This window comes from Brachyhypopomus gauderio, chromosome 1, assembly GCF_052324685.1.
Source record: "Brachyhypopomus gauderio isolate BG-103 chromosome 1, BGAUD_0.2, whole genome shotgun sequence".
Lineage (NCBI taxonomy): Eukaryota > Metazoa > Chordata > Actinopteri > Gymnotiformes > Hypopomidae > Brachyhypopomus > Brachyhypopomus gauderio.
The window spans coordinates 42,816,198-42,836,044 of NC_135211.1; the positions used below are offsets into that span (position 1 = coordinate 42,816,198).

Sequence of the window (19,847 nt, forward strand, 5' to 3'; positions counted from 1 at the left end):
GTCCGCCAGCCGCGCTGCGCCCGGCGCGTCCTCCAGCCGTGCTGCGCCCGGCGCGTCCTCCAGCCGCGCTGCGTCTGGCGCGTCCGCCAGCCGCGCTGCGCCCGGTAGAGGGCATGCAGCAAGGGCAGGAAGAGCACCGGCCCCCGCAGCGCCTGCTGCACCAGCAGCTCCCGATCTCACTCCCCTCCTCGCTCTCCTCCTGGCACGCAGCCTGGCGCCCATGTCGTATGTGTGTGTACCAGTGTTTGTTAGTCTCCCCGTTTGTGTGCCTAACCCGTTTTTCCCTCTTGTGCCACTATGTGTAAGCGTGCCTGTGTGTGTGTTTGTGACCGTTCCGTTGAATGTGTCTTCCGTCTTTTCCCCCGTCTTCCCAGGGAGGGTGTGCTAGGCGATTTGTGACGGACGCTTCGCCAAGAGCAGTCACCTCCCAGATGCAGGACTGAGCGCGTCGGATCCGCCCATCGTCGTGGGTTCGGGGCACTTGGTCCTGTTGGCACCTCGGGACGGGTAGTGCCCTTGGAGGCGGCGTCTGTCACGTTGAGGACCCCGGCCCCTCCCCTTTGGGCGTGTGTTTACGTTGTCCACGTGTCATCGTCTGCGTCTGTGGATCTTCGTGGTGGAGGTTACGTCTAGTGATTATGCGTCTCACCTGTGCCTCGTCTCGTCATCACGTGGGGCTAATGTGGTTTGTCTACTTAATGTGCGTTCAAGCAGTGTCCTGTGCTCGTCGTTGACTAAGTATACACGTTGTGTGTGTGAGTCAATGTTGCCCGTGCGCTAGAAAGCGCTTTTGTTTGAAATAAACAGATCAGTGACGTCTTCGTAAGCAGGATTCCTGTCTCGTTCTTGCCACCGCACTGAACGTCACAGCTACTAATATTAGTAGCTTCAATGGTTGACAAAGTTAACAAACATACAATGATTGTCAAAGTTAACAAATATACAAGTAAACTCAACAAAAAAATATTCTATGTTAAAAAAGGTGCAAAAGATCAATAAAATGTGTGTTTTGTATTATGTAATAGGATTGATTTATATTACTGTTGTAAATCTGTAGGTGCAGCACTCTGACGACCTGTTCCACCAACACGATCTGGTGCATAGCGCAGCCATTTCTGAACAGCCACTGCGAATGCATATTCTGATGCGCTTTCTTCCCCAACTTGTTGTTTCAAGGCTTCTAAAAGAGGACAGAAATCGCAAGATCATTCAATATAATTATTACATGCAGTGCTATAACCCAATTCTATAAGAATTTCAAACACGTTTAACAAAGTTTGTTACATCAAAAATATGGGCTGAGAATTCTAGAAAATGAATGAATACTAATTCAATTTAATTCCAGCAAAAAATATATCAACATCCACATATAAAAATTAACAATATTTTAATATTCAACATTGCAAAACAACTTACCAAACATGCATGCCTTCAGCACAGTGTCTTTAAACGCATATTTTTATTTGCCTGCATGGGTGCTTGGCTTTTTTCCCAGCCCAGTTCAATTTAGAAGAGAGCTCATTAGTCAGAGCACAGGAGAGCATCCTCCGCACTCGCACTTCTACTGATGTGCCACCAATAACAGCAAAGCGACTCACCTACAGAAACACAATTTTAAAATGGTACAATTCTGGAATAAACCCTAATCACAATTGGATTGTATAAAACAATGAGAGAATGCCAACATGAACAAACAAATAATTAATCTTACCATAATTGTTTTTGCCTCATCTGTTTTTAATGTCTCTTCTGCAGCTTCTAGTTGGTTCATATCACGCAATGGTAATGACACAGGCAGAGGGGGCAAGGGAGATGTAGTGCTCGACTGCCTAAGGAAACCTTGGAACTCTTCGCGGAGGTCCCTCACTTCTTTCACAAGCTGAGTAACTGTCTCAATTAATTTGTTCACAGCAATATCTTTGGAAAAGAAAAATAATATGATTTACATCATTAGGAATAAGGAGCAGTACATTTGCCCAATCATGTGAATTTTTTACACTATCTATTTCTGATCTTGTACGAAGGATGGACAAGAACGTGATCATCACACAAAAGGTTAGGCCTGGATATGCTAGATATGTTTTTTTTTTTGTGTGCAGACAGAGTAACCAGTATAGTCTTTCAAAATGAATAGATACATTCCATATAACAAACTTTACCAATTAAATAATAAAGAGAAAAACAACTTGCCTTTCATAAGCTGTCTGGCAGAGCAGTTGTCTTCCTTATCTACACCAAAAGAGAAAGGTTTTATCTCATGAAGCACAGAAAACACTTTATCTTACACAAGACATATAGAAATGGATCAATATAGTTGATGAGATTCTTTATCACCAGAGTGTAAGAGCAGAGGTTGAAATGGGCAGGGCTTTAGATGTTAGGAGTACACATAGAACTACTCTGAAAGGCAGTGAATTCTGTTGTGTTAAGAATAAACCTACACACAGCAAACCGTAAATAGCAAATTAGATTTACCTTTGAGAGATGTTCCCTGACTGGGATACATGGCAGGTTCTGCTGGTAAATTGAACTGAAGGCTGGTGCACGGCTGGGCAGAGGACTGGAAGCTGGTGCATGATTGGGCCGGAGAATGAAGCCTGATAGGACCGGTTTGACCTAAAAAAATATAAATAATAATAAATAAAATAAAATAATAATAAATAAATGTAGTAGTCATTCTTGGCTGCTATAAATGTTTTCAATTATCAATAATTCCTGTAAGAGAACTGTAAACTGAGAGTGGTAAAATATATAACTAAAAAGTGGTCATTATTAAATGAAAACATTTATAGAACACATTTTTCAATAGTAAAGCAACTGTTCGTACTTGACCACTGCACCTCAGGAGACTGAGCAGTAGACTGATCTATTGAATACTTCTTGGGAGATTTACTAGGACCTATAAAAAAATGGTCTTGTATGAAACAAAACACATTTATTGATATGTTAAGTACCAGCTTAAGGAAGCAAATGTGCAGTGCATTTTGATCACTGTACCATTTTTCGATCCCAATACTTTTTCTTCCTGCACAATGACATAAGACTTGCCTGGAAAAAAGATCTGAGGTGCCTGGGGGAATTTCCTTTTTTTATCATCAAAGCACTCAACGTCTGAATCATATTCATAATTATATATTGGATTAGGTCTAAAAACAAAGAAATAGCATAAACTGCCATTAGAAAAAAAGAAAAAAGATGACAATGGAAATTGACAAACTGACAAGTGTTACCTAGACTTTCGTTTTTGACGCTGTTCTATCTCCTCGTCTGACTGCATATCAGTAGTATTACAGTTCTCTTGCAGATATCTTCTCAGGCTTTTTTCTGCATCTTCATATGTTTCTGCAAAAAAAAAAGAATGTCATTAAGAACTCTGTTTCTACATTTATACATAGACTGATTAAAACTATAGATATCTGTACAAAGCGAAATAAGTGAAACTCCTCAAACATGTTTGAGCCAGATTGCCATGACAGGGCATAGCAGAGACTCTGGTTTGTGGTCAATTTATTAGTATGTGAAAATGGCTGGAAATATGATTCACACTTACCACGACTTACAAGATGCCTCACAGGCTCGTATGTGACCCATCCCTCACTTGGTTCAAGTCGTTTTTTAACTGCAGCATGTACTTTGGACGTGTCTTTGGGAGGATATGGTGGCCATAATAATTTTTCTCCAGAAAGCCAGTTATGTGGCACAATCTCAGTACCCCCATTTTGAAATTGAACTATGCACCACTGCTTCATCAGGCTGTTATTTGAATGGTTTCAACAAAAAAATACCTTTAATAAAAAAATACAGTCAATTAGACATGCTATCCACCACAGCATTGAGAACTACTATGGAAGGAGAAAAAAGTGAGTGTGAAAGAAAAACACATCAAAATATTTACTTAAACTGAAAAATGTACCAAGCAAGTTCTTCCAGTTCATTTCATGTGGATATAATCTGTTGAGCGGGGGGGGGGGGGGGGTTGGCGAACGTAAGTTGTTGAGCGGGGGGGGGGGGGTTGGCGAACGTATTAATACAGCCCGGGAAAACCGGGACAGGCACGTGAAAACCGGGACAGGTGGCAACACTAGCCGGGACGTATATATTGTTTTTAGCCTACCTGCTGCTAAATTACACCATTTGTACAGGTAGGCCTAATTTATCCAGTGTAAATCATCACTTACCACTGTCTTGTGTTTTTTTGTGTTCCTCTTTCTTCTTTTGTTTTCTCTTTTGGCTTCCTAATGTATAAATTTGCTTCATGGTTAAGTTTCATATTTGCCGGCGTCTAAAACTTGGCTGTCTGCCAGGACAGTGTCTGCCTGCCTTAAGCAGCTGGTGGGAGGGGCCCCCTTGAGGGGGATTCTGAGAACAGTGTCATTGCTTATGACTTTGAGAATGTAAAGGGGGGCTCACACAGTTTGTCGCTGCATTTAATTCTTAACCTGTTGTTGTCTGGGGGCCCCAGGCCAGCTTGGGGCCCCAAGCAATTGCCTGGTTTGCCTGCCCCATCGCGACGGGCCTGCCTATATATGAAGACATAAAAGGATTGTTGGGGGTTGTTGGATAAATGATATTTGGTTGCGACGACGACGATTGCGACATCTCTCGCTCAAGCGAAACCAAAACCGAAATACTCAAGCGCTTAACGTTTATTTTTACGGCGGTTTATCAAATATTTTTTATTATTTATAGGGAGATGGTGGGCCAGTCCAAATTCATTACTGTGCCAGTTCTGGCCCGCGGGCCGCTAATTGAATAGCCCTGGTTAACAGCATTAAAGCTAGATAACCTAGCTAATTTATAAGCTATAAAAGCTATAAAAACCTTTTTCTGTTTTTAAACTTTTTTAAAAGCTCCCTTTTTGTCACAATAATGTAAAGATCATGTACGCTTCAAAATAAATAATATTAACGTACAGCCACTACATTAAACGATAGCTACTCAAACATTTAGATAACATTTTTACATGAAGTTTACTTACCTCAGAGAAAAACTGTCCATAAACGACCGTTGCTGTCTGTTAAATTTGGCGTGAGCTCGCGCATCCTTGATCTCGCGGTCAATTATATTTCAATGTATAATCAACATCATTGCTGCCGACGTTAGGAACTTTCAACTTTCGTCGAAATTTTACCGTTGATGCAACATAGTATTGTTGTCAAAATTTCAACCTCAACTAAAATGATGGCCCTGATCAAAAATCTACATTGTATCAATTTCTCCTTGCTATCTCTATATGCCATTCTTGCACAAAAGTAGCTGAATAAAAACATTAGAAGAGCCATGACTCAAAATCAAAGTTTAAAATACTTCTCACTTATTTTTCTGGAACGGCACTTTAATGTTTTTTTTTCCTTTATTGCACGTATTGCATCATTTGTACATCATATATATATATATATATATATATATATATATATATATATATATATATATATATATATATATGTGGCGAGTGTAAATTGTGTAAATTGTTAGCGGAGGGGAGGTGTAAATGGACACAAATTAAGTATTATATCGCGATCGATCGCCATGTATAAGCGCCACATCTGAACTTAATTTCTACAATGGTTTTAATATTCAAAGCAGGGGTCGGCAACCTATGGCATGCGGGCCACCGTTGGCACGCCGAGGCATAATCAGTGGCACGCGACACACTGGACCAGCATCAGCAAAAAAATTAATAATAAAAAATAGAGCACGATCCTCCAATCGAAATCGCTCCTCAACGCTCTGCTCGGCGGAGGCGTTTATACTTGGCGATCGATCGCGATATAATACTTAATTTGTGTCCATTTACACCTCCCCTCCGCTGACAATTTACACTCGCCACACACACACACACACACACACACATATATATATATATATATATATATATATATATATATATATATATATATATATATATGATGTAAATGATGCAATACGTGCAATAAAGGAAAAAAAACATTAAAGTGCCGTTCCAGAATAACAAGTGAGAAGTATTTTAAACTTTGATTTAAAAATGTCTAAAGTCATGGCTCTTCTAATGTTTTTATTCAGCTACTTTTGTGCAAGAATGGCATATACTTCTGTTTAAAGAGCTTCTCCGTGCAGCGTGTAATGATTTTTGAGCGGGCGAGGGGGTGCCATGTAGAGTCCTGCACCGGGTCGGGTACCCACGGGTACGGGCAAATAGATGCTGAAACGGGTGGGTTTTACACATACCGAAATTTTACGGGTGGGTATGCGGGCGGGTAAGTTAAAATACGGGTGGGTATGCGGGCGGGTAAGTTAAATAAGTGGTCATTTTTAGTAGGCTTTTATTTGCTACGTAATGAACATAGTGTTACATTTTGCCTGATTAGCGCCTCCCGATGGTGGTGGCGAAGCTCAGGGGAGCTTACTTATACCGTAGCTCCGTTGGCCAGAGCGGGCTGAACTTTACTCTTCACCCGTTCTGGGGTAATACCCAAACTTCGGTTCTTTTCCAGCGGAAACATGAGCAGAGGCTGGTTATAACGCAGTATATATGTATTATTGTAGCTTGCTTGGTGGTTACAAAGCAAATGGGTGGCCGTGCTAGAACAAGGAAAAATGACGAGAGAGAACTTGGCGTTTAGGATTTGTGATCCAAGAGCGCAGAACGCAGCTCAAACCTGGGACTGTGGACGATATACTGTTCCTGCGCAGTAACCTAGGATAGATTTGTGAACCTATGCGATTTTATTTAGTTGTTATACTGGCATTTGTTCCCTCTCGTTTTGCAGTTGCTAATTTTAGATAGGAATAGCCATACTGTTCCTGCACAGCAACCTTATATTTTATTTTGTGTTGTACTGACGTTTTTTCAGAGGCGCATTGATAAATAAAGTGCTCTATAGGAATACTTTCGATTTGTGTGATTTTTCACGGGCACGGGTGGGTAACGGGTACAATATTAACGGGTCCAGGCGGGTACGGATTTAACTTTGAAATAGCCACGGGTTCGCGGGCGGGTGGGTGCTGTACTCTGTGGATATGGGTGGGTCTTCGTAACCCACGTCGTTCTTAACCTCGTTTGTAAATCTACGAGTGATCTGACCCTGTCGTAACTTGCTAAGTTGTTCTTAACCTGAAGTTCACGCGCAGTTCTGTCTGAAAAACGATAGAGGCCGCTGATTATCCCTTTAAAAACGCTCCGAACTACAAACACAAATCCACGAACACTTAAATGTAGGCTACTTTTGAAAGCGTAATTGCGTCACATAAATTAGATCCACGTCCATAAATATACATACCTAATTGAAATTATTGGTTTCACGTAATACAACATACTATTTATTAATATACACATATAAATGGCATAAATACTATTTTGTTTCCAGTGGAACAGTCGTGGAAGTCAGATAATATATTGTTCCCCGAGCAATGGTTACAAATGACCTTCTAAGCTTGTTAACTCTTAACCAATAAAAATAATTAATTAATTACTTACACATATAAGTAACCAAGAGAAACGCTGACAGTGGCGGTTATGCGGTGAACATGGCAGCTGTACAGAGAATATTGGTTCTCAATCAAAGACGTCGTTTGAGAAGACGCCGTAATCAACGTAGACAGGCAGCTCGTCTTAATGCAGTTCAGCGTCTAAGTGTTGGTCAACTTGATCTCCCTGATGACGAACTGTGTGACAGATACCACCTGCCTAGAGAGGAGATCATGGCTCTCCTTGGTCTCATACAGGAGGATTTAACAAGAGGCACTAGAAGAAGTTTTTCCCTCAGTCCCACCATTCAGCTACTGACAGCGCTTCGTTTTTATGCCAGTGGTGGATTTCAGCAGACTCTTGGTGATGCCTACAGCCTAAGCAAAGCTGCTGTGTGTAAATGTGTGCATGCTGTGACTACAGCTCTTCTGCGCCATGCACCAACATACATACAATTTCCACAAACAAGGGATGCATTGCAAGAAACCAAAATAGGTTTTCATGCAATTGCAGCTATTCCTGGAATTGTTGGTGTAGTGGATGGCACACTGATCCCCATTCACACCCCCAGCCTCTTGAGCCCCAACTACACCTGTCGTAAAGGCTTCTCTGCACTAAACGTTCAAGTGGTATGCAACCACCAAGGAGTCTTCACAGACATTGTGGCCAAGTGGCCTGGATGTACTCATGACTCTTTCATTTGGTCAAACTCAGGAGTATGTCAGATGGCAACTGAGGGTGTGTTTGCTGGTGGACACGTCCTGGGTCACAGTGGTTATCCACTCCGCACCTATTTACTAACTCCTGTCTTGAACTCCCAGACAGAGGCTGAAGAGAACTACAACATGGCACACCGGAGAACACGCAGTGTTGTGGAGCGAGCGTTGGGCATTTGGAAAATGCGTTTTCGGTGCCTTCATAAGTCATCAGGGGGGCTTCGGTATTCACCAGCTAGAAGCTGTGCCGTAATTGTTGTATGTGCTATGCTTCATAACATTGCAGTGCAGGCTGGCATGCACATTCCTGATGAGGACATTGAGGAAGATGAGGACGATGAGGACAGAGGAGACGTACACATTCCTGCCATCTTACCAGGAATTGGGAGAGAAGGACATTACCAGGCTGGCTTGGCAGCACGAATGCAAATGATTAGGGCGGTTTTCAGTTAACTTCCTGAAAATAAAATTTGGGATACATTTTTTATGTTTGTGACCTGTGTTTTTGTGTGTTTATTAGGAATTTAACAGACTCCAAAGCATTCATTGGGTACAAGTTATGCTTTTCAAAGTATTTTATTTGACTCCACTAATTACATGCAACAATTAGGAGGAATAAGGAAGGAGGAATTAAATAAAATAGGGAAACAAATCCTTGTCTGTGCACCTCCTATATGGTGTCTGTATGAGTAGAACTGGAGTCTGGAAGAAAAACATTAACAATAATGAATCTAAAGTATTTGAAAAATTAGATATAATAAATTAACTTTTAGAGTTTGATTAGTTTTTCTTTATATTTCAGAGATCAGTAACTTTTCATTTACATTCACTATGGTTACATGGCAAAGTATCTTACCTTGTTCAGTGGGCAATATGATTGGCACAGAAATTGAGGGCCTAGATAACTGAAACTCAGCCATTGAGACTTGTTTGGACATTATCTCCAGTTTGGCCCTCTTCAGTTTCACCAGTTACATATGGTGCTTCTCCCTCTGTTGTAGCCTTTCCCGTTTTAGCTGCAGACGCTCTTGTTCTATTTGCAGCCTTTGCTTTTCTATAGAAATTAACTCCTCACTGCATCTACATTCATTGTCAGGAGCATGTGAAGGCCTTTGGATACGTTGTGCAGAGGAAGGACCAGCAGATGGGACAGGACTGTTGGAGGGAAAAGAAGGTTGAACAGGGGACGCAGGTTGAGGTGGGGTAGTTGGGACCTCACTTGCGGCTACATCTATCCCCCCAGTGATGCCTTGGGTTGCAGTTGGGCCCAGTATTCCCAAGGCTTTTTCCTCTTCTGGTGTGAGGGCTGTTATAGATGACTGACCCCCACCAGTCTTAGCCCTCTCTTTCCGAAGTTCTGCTCCGTTTCTTTTAGCATGACTAGCGAAGTCATGCCATTTTTTTCGTATGTCCATTGCAGATCTATACACTGCAGGCACTTATTTTCTGGGCTATTTCTTCCCATTTCTGTTTTTTTTTTCTTTATTTGTTGAGCTTCCTCGAGCTTTAGAGAACAGAATACTCTTATTTTCTTCTATTTCTTCCAGCATTTGAGTTAGTTCCTCTGGAGAAAAATTTGGTTTGCGTGGTCGGGTTTCCATGCTTGCTGCTTGATTGCTTCTAAAGTTTATTGGAATAGGTTAATTGCCTATTTATAGGTAGGCTTGGCATGCGATGGACAGCAATTATAATTTTTTTTTTTTAACTATTTTTTTTAAATACATGTTGTATAAATACTTTTTTGTTGTTTGATTTTATGATTATTAGTTAGGCTACATAACGACACTTTTGTGGCTTAATAATATAGAAATGTATGCAAATCGGTGGTTCAGTTTTCGACTGGCAGACCCTGTTCTGAGCAAACGCAGGGGCGGAGTCAAGTAAGTGCTACTTAGGGAGTCGTTCGTAAGTTTGAAAGATAAGAAGGGTTTTGGGAAACCGGCGTAAAATCGGCGTTCTTAAAGTTACGTCGTTCTTAAAGTTGTTCGTAAATCTCTAAGTTCAATCGCTAAAGTACACCTGCAGAACGCCCAGTTCACTTCTAGGGCATGTCTTGAAATGCTGCCCTGCTCCAGGATTTGTGAAAAAACGTGCTGCCTTACACAGTCAATCACCCAGAACTTTGCTGATTAAGAACCAGTGTGGGACACTGAACTCCACAGTACATACAGTAGGTATGATGACAAAATTTTCAACCAGCCCCAAGCTTAAAAAGAATCACATATCTAGACAGCGCTGAAATAGACCTTTAAAATGATACATGGATTTTGAAAATTGGTTGAGAATTGATAAAGTTATGATATTTATAATATCATGTATCACATTAAAATATAATACATTAATTACAATAGAAGTCGTGTGACTGAAATTCACATAATCTAATTCTAATTAATGATAATTAATAATTAATCATAATCTAATTCGAAGTGATGTTAACTATATTACCATTTAACAGCAAGTTATATCAGAAATCAATGAGATATTAAACTACACAACACTGGTATCAGTACCGATTTCAAGAAAACACTGTCGGAACGAGACACCGAGACGCCGCTTTTAGCCTAAAGTTGCTAGCTACCGTGACGTTCGATACACAAATGTCAATCATGACTACCTATTTTCCGCGGTCTAGTAAAATACTTTCGCCTGCATGGATTTCGATTAAATTTGGTCAGTATTGAGATAAAAGCTGTATTTTTAGGTCCACATATATTTCGATGGTGTCCGGAGCGTTGATGAAGCGCACAGACCGCTTGAAAACAACAACAATCTTCTCGCTGGTCTCCCGACCTGAAATCGCCTCAGAGTTGACTATTAGCAGTGCCGGATGCCTGGCTGGGTTGTGCTTGACGAAGTCACAGTAGTATTCAGGAAAAATAATACACCTGCTAGGCGGTGAGGAGTGATGTTATATGACACCCTTACAAAAGTACAACGTAGTTTGGAACACATTACTGAGCCAGAATTTTTCGCATTGAACGTTGGTTCGTCAGCATACCTACATACAGGCAACAGCAAGCATAAGCTAATATGCAAAATGTTTAGGACCTGAGGACATGTATATGAGCATAGATTATTTTCACAATCCACTGGCTAACATAATGATTAGGGGAGAGAGGTCCATCCCAGCTTCAGAGAGAGAGACCAATCCAACTTTCTAATAAATGTTTTCTCTCAGGTTGCTCAGAAGGAGGAAGCTGAAACGGATCTAAAGAGGTGTGCAATGGCAGTGTTCGTCATCAGGGAGGATGAGGATTCTCTCCAGCCAGTACATGATATTGGAATTGAAGGTGTTGAAGTACATAATGAGTTGCCGTCAGTTGCACATGCATGTGTGTATGCTTAAGGTTATAGAAATATTGCAAAAGCTTAAAAGAAGAAGCATTGAAAAGGCCTAATTTATTTAGTGTATTTTGTTTCTGTGTTTGATATTTAATAGATTGTGTTGGTGGCGAGCTTTACTAGCTTTAAAATTCATTTTTTAATCATAATGATATTTTACTTATTTGATAATTTAAATATATATATTTTTACTTTTTGTGTGTTTTTATATCTTTTGGTACAGAAAAGTTGGTAAACGTGAAGACATCTGAATAAATATTATGGTCTTTTGAGGAAAAAATTCTTGTCTTATTTGTTGTGAGTAAACCAAATCAAACATTGTTTTAGATTTATCCAAAGTGAAAAATCTATCCACATCAAATGTAGCTTTTGTTTGAGAATATGTTGCCCTGCATTTAGTAAGTTTTGTGATTAAAAAAATACATTGATTAAAACCTTTCTCTTGTGTTAGGGTCCTGACGGACCCATTTGTATAGTTTACATGCTTATAACTACTGCATAAACTTGTTTATAACATCAAGATTTTTTGACTTTGTCAGGAAATTAAGTTTAAACAAAATCATAAAATTTTTTTTTTTACTAAATTACAAAATGCTTTTGTTGAAATTGTTACCTTTCTATTGTTAGGGTCCCTGTGGACCCAGGTATAAAAAATCTTGCATTTAGGCTTACTATTTTTGCTTGTTTCGAAAGGCAAGGGAAGGATGGACATGTCCAGACATGTAGGGCCAGGTCAGTTTGAGTTGGCCTTTTGTGGAGTGCACATCTCCAGTGCAACAATGAAAAGAAGATTTAATGTTGGCCAAGCTCTGGATCATATCTTATCTGATAACGAATCAGAGGCCTCGGCGGAGGCGTTTATACTTGGCGATCGATCGCGATATAATACTTAATTTGTGTCTATTTACACCTCCCCTCCGCTGACAATTTACACTCGCCACACACACACACACACACACACACTATATATATATATATATATGATGTAAATGATGCAATACGTGCAATATATATATATTTACACCTCCCCTCCGCTGACAATTTACACTCGCCACACACACACACACACACACACATATATATATATATATATATATATATATATATATATATATATATATATATATATGCAGTGGCGGACTTAGCAATTTGGAGGCTCAAGGCGAATTTAGCTAGGGGGCCCATCAACATTAATATGCGAGAAATAAGTTCAGGTTCACACTACAAGATTTTAGGCTGGTTTTTCAGTCGCCGACTGTTTTTGTAGATCGCCGACAGAAACTGTGGTCGGACGCAAATCGGGGATCATTCGGCGCTCGCTCAGTCGTGTAGTGTGAACTGCTGAAAGACGCTCGCCGAGCCGTCGCCGAGTGGCCGCCAACTCATCGCAGACGACCGGCAGATATCTAGCATGTTTCATATCTAGCCCAGTCGGCGACTGTGAGTCAACAGCAGCGTCTAGCTTCATACAACTTTACTACAAGACTGTGTTTAAGTTATTGTGACAGCACTGGAGAAATAGTGCGATTGACTATATCTATGTACACTGCAACGGAGAGATGAAATAATTCTGGCAATTTGGGACTATGGAGTGGTTAAACGGTAAAAAAAAAATTATAATAATAACGAAAATGTGGAGTACATGTACGTTGTTTTTATTTTCTTCGTGGTGTTGCTGGTTCTCGCGAGTGTTTAATTTTCGTGTTCTCGTGTTTTTGGACGGCAGCCAGATGAGTCGGCGATTCCCCAGTCGTTTAATGAGCCCACGTCACCGATCAGTCATGTAGTGTGAAAGCCACAACAACTGAAAGACTTGCGATTACAGCACAACCAGTCGTGTAGTGCGAACGGCACAAAAACCTGATGACTGAAAAGTCGTATAGTGTGAACCTGGCTTTAGCTAGACAAGGGGGCCCTACAGTGGGAGGGGCCCAAGGCAATTGCCTAGCAACGCCTCTATGCAAAGACCGCCTCTGTATATATGATGTAAATGATGCAATACGTGCAATAAAGGAAAAAAAACATTAAAGTGCCGTTCCAGAATAACAAGTGAGAAGTATTTTAAACTTTGATTTAAAAATGTCTAAAGTCATGGCTCTTCTAATGTTTTTATTCAGCTACTTTTGTGCAAGAATGGCATATACTTCTGTTTAAAGAGCTTCTCCGTGCAGCGTGTAATGATTTTTGAGCGGGCGAGGGGGTGCCATGTAGAGTCCTGCACCGGGTCGGGTACCCACGGGTACGGGCAAATAGATGCTGAAACGGGTGGGTTTTACACATACCGAAATTTTACGGGTGGGTATGCGGGCGGGTAAGTTAAAATACGGGTGGGTATGCGGGCGGGTAAGTTAAATAAGTGGTCATTTTTAGTAGGCTTTTATTTGCTACGTAATGAACATAGTGTTACATTTTGCCTGATTAGCGCCTCCCGATGGTGGTGGCGAAGCTCAGGGGAGCTTACTTATACCGTAGCTCCGTTGGCCAGAGCGGGCTGAACTTTACTCTTCACCCGTTCTGGGGTAATACCCAAACTTCGGTTCTTTTCCAGCGGAAACATGAGCAGAGGCTGGTTATAACGCAGTATATATGTATTATTGTAGCTTGCTTGGTGGTTACAAAGCAAATGGGTGGCCGTGCTAGAACAAGGAAAAATGACGAGAGAGAACTTGGCGTTTAGGATTTGTGATCCAAGAGCGCAGAACGCAGCTCAAACCTGGGACTGTGGACGATATACTGTTCCTGCGCAGTAACCTAGGATAGATTTGTGAACCTATGCGATTTTATTTAGTTGTTATACTGGCATTTGTTCCCTCTCGTTTTGCAGTTGCTAATTTTAGATAGGAATAGCCATACTGTTCCTGCACAGCAACCTTATATTTTATTTTGTGTTGTACTGACGTTTTTTCAGAGGCGCATTGATAAATAAAGTGCTCTATAGGAATACTTTCGATTTGTGTGATTTTTCACGGGCACGGGTGGGTAACGGGTACAATATTAACGGGTCCAGGCGGGTACGGATTTAACTTTGAAATAGCCACGGGTTCGCGGGCGGGTGGGTGCTGTACTCTGTGGATATGGGTGGGTCTTCGTAACCCACGTCGTTCTTAACCTCGTTTGTAAATCTACGAGTGATCTGACCCTGTCGTAACTTGCTAAGTTGTTCTTAACCTGAAGTTCACGCGCAGTTCTGTCTGAAAAACGATAGAGGCCGCTGATTATCCCTTTAAAAACGCTCCGAACTACAAACACAAATCCACGAACACTTAAATGTAGGCTACTTTTGAAAGCGTAATTGCGTCACATAAATTAGATCCACGTCCATTAATATACATACCTAATTGAAATTATTGGTTTCACGTAATACAACATACTATTTATTAATATACACATATAAATGGCATAAATACTATTTTGTTTCCAGTGGAACAGTCGTGGAAGTCAGATAATATATTGTTCCCCGAGCAATGGTTACAAATGACCTTCTAAGCTTGTTAACTCTTAACCAATAAAAATAATTAATTAATTACTTACACATATAAGTAACCAAGAGAAATGCTGACAGTGGCGGTTATGCGGTGAACATGGCAGCTGTACAGAGAATATTGGTTCTCAATCAAAGACGTCGTTTGAGAAGACGCCGTAATCAACGTAGACAGGCAGCTCGTCTTAATGCAGTTCAGCGTCTAAGTGTTGGTCAACTTGATCTCCCTGATGACGAACTGTGTGACAGATACCGCCTGCCTAGAGAGGAGATCATGGCTCTCCTTGGTCTCATACAGGAGGATTTAACAAGAGGCACTAGAAGAAGTTTTTCCCTCAGTCCCACCATTCAGCTACTGACAGCGCTTCGTTTTCATGCCAGTGGTGGATTTCAGCAGACTCTTGGTGATGCCTACAGCCTAAGCAAAGCTGCTGTGTGTAAATGTGTGCATGCTGTGACTACAGCTCTTCTGCGCCATGCACCAACATACATACAATTTCCACAAACAAGGGATGCATTGCAAGAAACCAAAATAGGTTTTCATGCAATTGCAGCTATTCCTGGAATTGTTGGTGTAGTGGATGGCACACTGATCCCCATTCACACCCCCAGCCTCTTGAGCCCCAACTACACTTGTTGTAAAGGCTTCTCTGCACTAAACGTTCAAGTGGTATGCAACCACCAAGGAGTCTTCACAGACATTGTGGCCAAGTGGCCTGGATGCACTCATGACTCTTTCATTTGGTCAAACTCAGGAGTATGTCAGATGGCAACTGAGGGTGCGTTTGCTGGTGGACACGTCCTGGGTCACAGTGGTTATCCACTCCGCACCTATTTACTAACTCCTGTCTTGAACTCCCAGACAGAGGCTGAAGAGAACTACAACATGGCACACCGGAGAACACGCAGTGTTGTGGAGCGAGCGTTGGGCATTTGGAAAATGCGTTTTCGGTGCCTTCATAAGTCATCAGGGGGACTTCGGTATTCACCAGCTAGAAGCTGTGCCGTAATTGTTGTATGTGCTATGCTTCATAACATTGCAGTGCAGGCTGGCATGCACATTCCTGATGAGGACATTGAGGAAGATGAGGAAGATGAGGACGATGAGGACAGAGGAGACGTACACATTCCTGCCATCTTACCAGGAATTGGGAGAGAAGGACATTACCAGGCTGGCTTGGCAGCACGAATGCAAATGATTAGGGCGGTTTTCAGTTAACTTCCTGAAAATAAAATTTGGGATACATTTTTTATGTTTGTGACCTGTGTTTTTGTGTGTTTATTAGGAATTTAACAGACTCCAAAGCATTCATTGGGTACAAGTTATGCTTTTCAAAGTATTTTATTTGACTCCACTAATTACATGCAACAATTAGGAGGAATAAGGAAGGAGGAATTAAATAAAATAGGGAAACAAATCCTTGTCTGTGCACCTCCTATATGGTGTCTGTATGAGTAGAACTGGAGTCTGGAAGAAAAACATTAACAATAATGAATCTAAAGTATTTGAAAAATTAGATATAATAAATTAACTTTTAGAGTTTGATTAGTTTTTCTTTATATTTCAGAGATCAGTAACTTTTCATTTACATTCACTATGGTTACATGGCAAAGTATCTTACCTTGTTCAGTGGGCAATATGATTGGCACAGAAATTGAGGGCCTAGATAACTGAAACTCAGCCATTGAGACTTGTTTGGACATTATCTCCAGTTTGGCCCTCTTCAGTTTCACCAGTTACATATGGTGCTTCTCCCTCTGTTGTAGCCTTTCCCGTTTTAGCTGCAGACGCTCTTGTTCTATTTGCAGCCTTTGCTTTTCTATAGAAATTAACTCCTCACTGCATCTACATTCATTGTCAGGAGCATGTGAAGGCCTTTGGATACGTTGTGCAGAGGAAGGACCAGCAGATGGGACAGGACTGTTGGAGGGAAAAGAAGGTTGAACAGGGGATGCAGGTTGAGGTGGGGTAGTTGGGACCTCACTTGCGGCTACATCTATCCCCCCAGTGATGCCTTGGGTTGCAGTTGGGCCCAGTATTCCCAAGGCTTTTTCCTCTTCTGGTGTGAGGGCTGTTATAGATGACTGACCCCCACCAGTCTTAGCCCTCTCTTTCCGAAGTTGTGCTCCGTTTCTTTTAGCATGACTAGCGAAGTCATGCCATTTTTTTCGTATGTCTATTGCAGATCTATACACTGCAGGCACTTATTTTCTGGGCTATTTCTTCCCATTTCTGTTTTTTTTTTCTTTATTTGTTGAGCTTCCTCGAGCTTTAGAGAACAGAATACTCTTATTTTCTTCTATTTCTTCCAGCATTTGAGTTAGTTCCTCTGGAGAAAAATTTGGTTTGCGTGGTCGGGTTTCCATGCTTGCTGCTTGATTGCTTCTAAAGTTTATTGGAATAGGTTAATTGCCTATTTATAGGTAGGCTTGGCATGCGATGGACAGCAATTATAATTTTTTTTTTTAAACTATTTTTTTTAAATACATGTTGTATAAATACTTTTTTGTTGTTTGATTTTATGATTATTAGTTAGGCTACATAACGACACTTTTGTGGCTTAATAATATAGAAATGTATGCAAATCGGTGGTTCAGTTTTCGACTGGCAGACCCTGTTCTGAGCAAACGCAGGGGCGGAGTCAAGTAAGTGCTACTTAGGGAGTCGTTCGTAAGTTTGAAAGATAAGAAGGGTTTTGGGAAACCGGCGTAAAATCGGCGTTCTTAAAGTTACGTCGTTCTTAAAGTTGTTCGTAAATCTCTAAGTTCAATCGCTAAAGTACACCTGCAGAACGCCCAGTTCACTTCTAGGGCATGTCTTGAAATGCTGCCCTGCTCCAGGATTTGTGAAAAAACGTGCTGCCTTACACAGTCAATCACCCAGAACTTTGCTGATTAAGAACCAGTGTGGGACACTGAACTCCACAGTACATACAGTAGGTATGATGACAAAATTTTCAACCAGCCCCAAGCTTAAAAAGAATCACATATCTAGACAGCGCTGAAATAGACCTTTAAAATGATACATGGATTTTGAAAATTGGTTGAGAATTGATAAAGTTATGATATTTATAATATCATGTATCACATTAAAATATAATACATTAATTACAATAGAAGTCGTGTGACTGAAATTCACATAATCTAATTCTAATTAATGATAATTAATAATTAATCATAATCTAATTCGAAGTGATGTTAACTATATTACCATTTAACAGCAAGTTATATCAGAAATCAATGAGATATTAAACTACACAACACTGGTATCAGTACCGATTTCAAGAAAACACTGTCGGAACGAGACACCGAGACGCCGCTTTTAGCCTAAAGTTGCTAGCTACCGTGACGTTCGATACACAAATGTCAATCATGACTACCTATTTTCCGCGGTCTAGTAAAATACTTTCGCCTGCATGGATTTCGATTAAATTTGGTCAGTATTGAGATAAAAGCTGTATTTTTAGGTCCACATATATTTCGATGGTGTCCGGAGCGTTGATGAAGCGCACAGACCGCTTGAAAACAACAACAATCTTCTCGCTGGTCTCCCGACCTGAAATCGCCTCAGAGTTGACTATTAGCAGTGCCGGATGCCTGGCTGGGTTGTGCTTGACGAAGTCACAGTAGTATTCAGGAAAAATAATACACCTGCTAGGCGGTGAGGAGTGATGTTATATGACACCCTTACAAAAGTACAACGTAGTTTGGAACACATTACTGAGCCAGAATTTTTCGCATTGAACGTTGGTTCGTCAGCATACCTACATACAGGCAACAGCAAGCATAAGCTAATATGCAAAATGTTTAGGACCTGAGGACATGTATATGAGCATAGATTATTTTCACAATCCACTGGCTAACATAATGATTAGGGGAGAGAGGTCCATCCCAGCTTCAGAGAGAGAGACCAATCCAACTTTCTAATAAATGTTTTCTCTCAGGTTGCTCAGAAGGAGGAAGCTGAAACGGATCTAAAGAGGTGTGCAATGGCAGTGTTCGTCATCAGGGAGGATGAGGATTCTCTCCAGCCAGTACATGATATTGGAATTGAAGGTGTTGAAGTACATAATGAGTTGCCGTCAGTTGCACATGCATGTGTGTATGCTTAAGGTTATAGAAATATTGCAAAAGCTTAAAAGAAGAAGCATTGAAAAGGCCTAATTTATTTAGTGTATTTTGTTTCTGTGTTTGATATTTAATAGATTGTGTTGGTGGCGAGCTTTACTAGCTTTAAAATTCATTTTTTAATCATAATGATATTTTACTTATTTGATAATTTAAATATATATATTTTTACTTTTTGTGTGTTTTTATATCTTTTGGTACAGAAAAGTTGGTAAACGTGAAGACATCTGAATAAATATTATGGTCTTTTGAGGAAAAAATTCTTGTCTTATTTGTTGTGAGTAAACCAAATCAAACATTGTTTTAGATTTATCCAAAGTGAAAAATCTATCCACATCAAATGTAGCTTTTGTTTGAGAATATGTTGCCCTGCATTTAGTAAGTTTTGTGATTAAAAAAATACATTGATTAAAACCTTTCTCTTGTGTTAGGGTCCTGACGGACCCATTTGTATAGTTTACATGCTTATAACTACTGCATAAACTTGTTTATAACATCAAGATTTTTTGACTTTGTCAGGAAATTAAGTTTAAACAAAATCATAAAATTTTTTTTTTTTACTAAATTACAAAATGCTTTTGTTGAAATTGTTACCTTTCTATTGTTAGGGTCCCTGTGGACCCAGGTATAAAAAATCTTGCATTTAGGCTTACTATTTTTGCTTGTTTCGAAAGGCAAGGGAAGGATGGACATGTCCAGACATGTAGGGCCAGGTCAGTTTGAGTTGGCCTTT

General features: G+C 40.5%; 2 long non-coding RNA genes across 2 annotated transcripts; both read right to left on the minus strand.

Annotated features, from left to right (window-relative positions):
- Positions 1 to 433: 433 nt before the first annotated feature.
- LOC143527564 (uncharacterized) lies at positions 434 to 1,886 on the minus strand. Its single transcript, XR_013134172.1, has 3 exons — positions 1,712 to 1,886; positions 1,417 to 1,598; positions 434 to 1,180 (listed from the first exon to the last, which is right to left on the minus strand). It is a non-coding gene; the product is annotated as an uncharacterized LOC143527564 (long non-coding RNA).
- A 265-nt stretch (positions 1,887 to 2,151) lies between these two features.
- On the minus strand, positions 2,152 to 3,774 carry LOC143527570 (uncharacterized). Its single transcript, XR_013134177.1, has 5 exons — positions 3,551 to 3,774; positions 3,231 to 3,342; positions 2,828 to 3,146; positions 2,476 to 2,616; positions 2,152 to 2,229 (listed from the first exon to the last, which is right to left on the minus strand). It is a non-coding gene; the product is annotated as an uncharacterized LOC143527570 (long non-coding RNA).
- Positions 3,775 to 19,847: the final 16,073 nt, after the last annotated feature.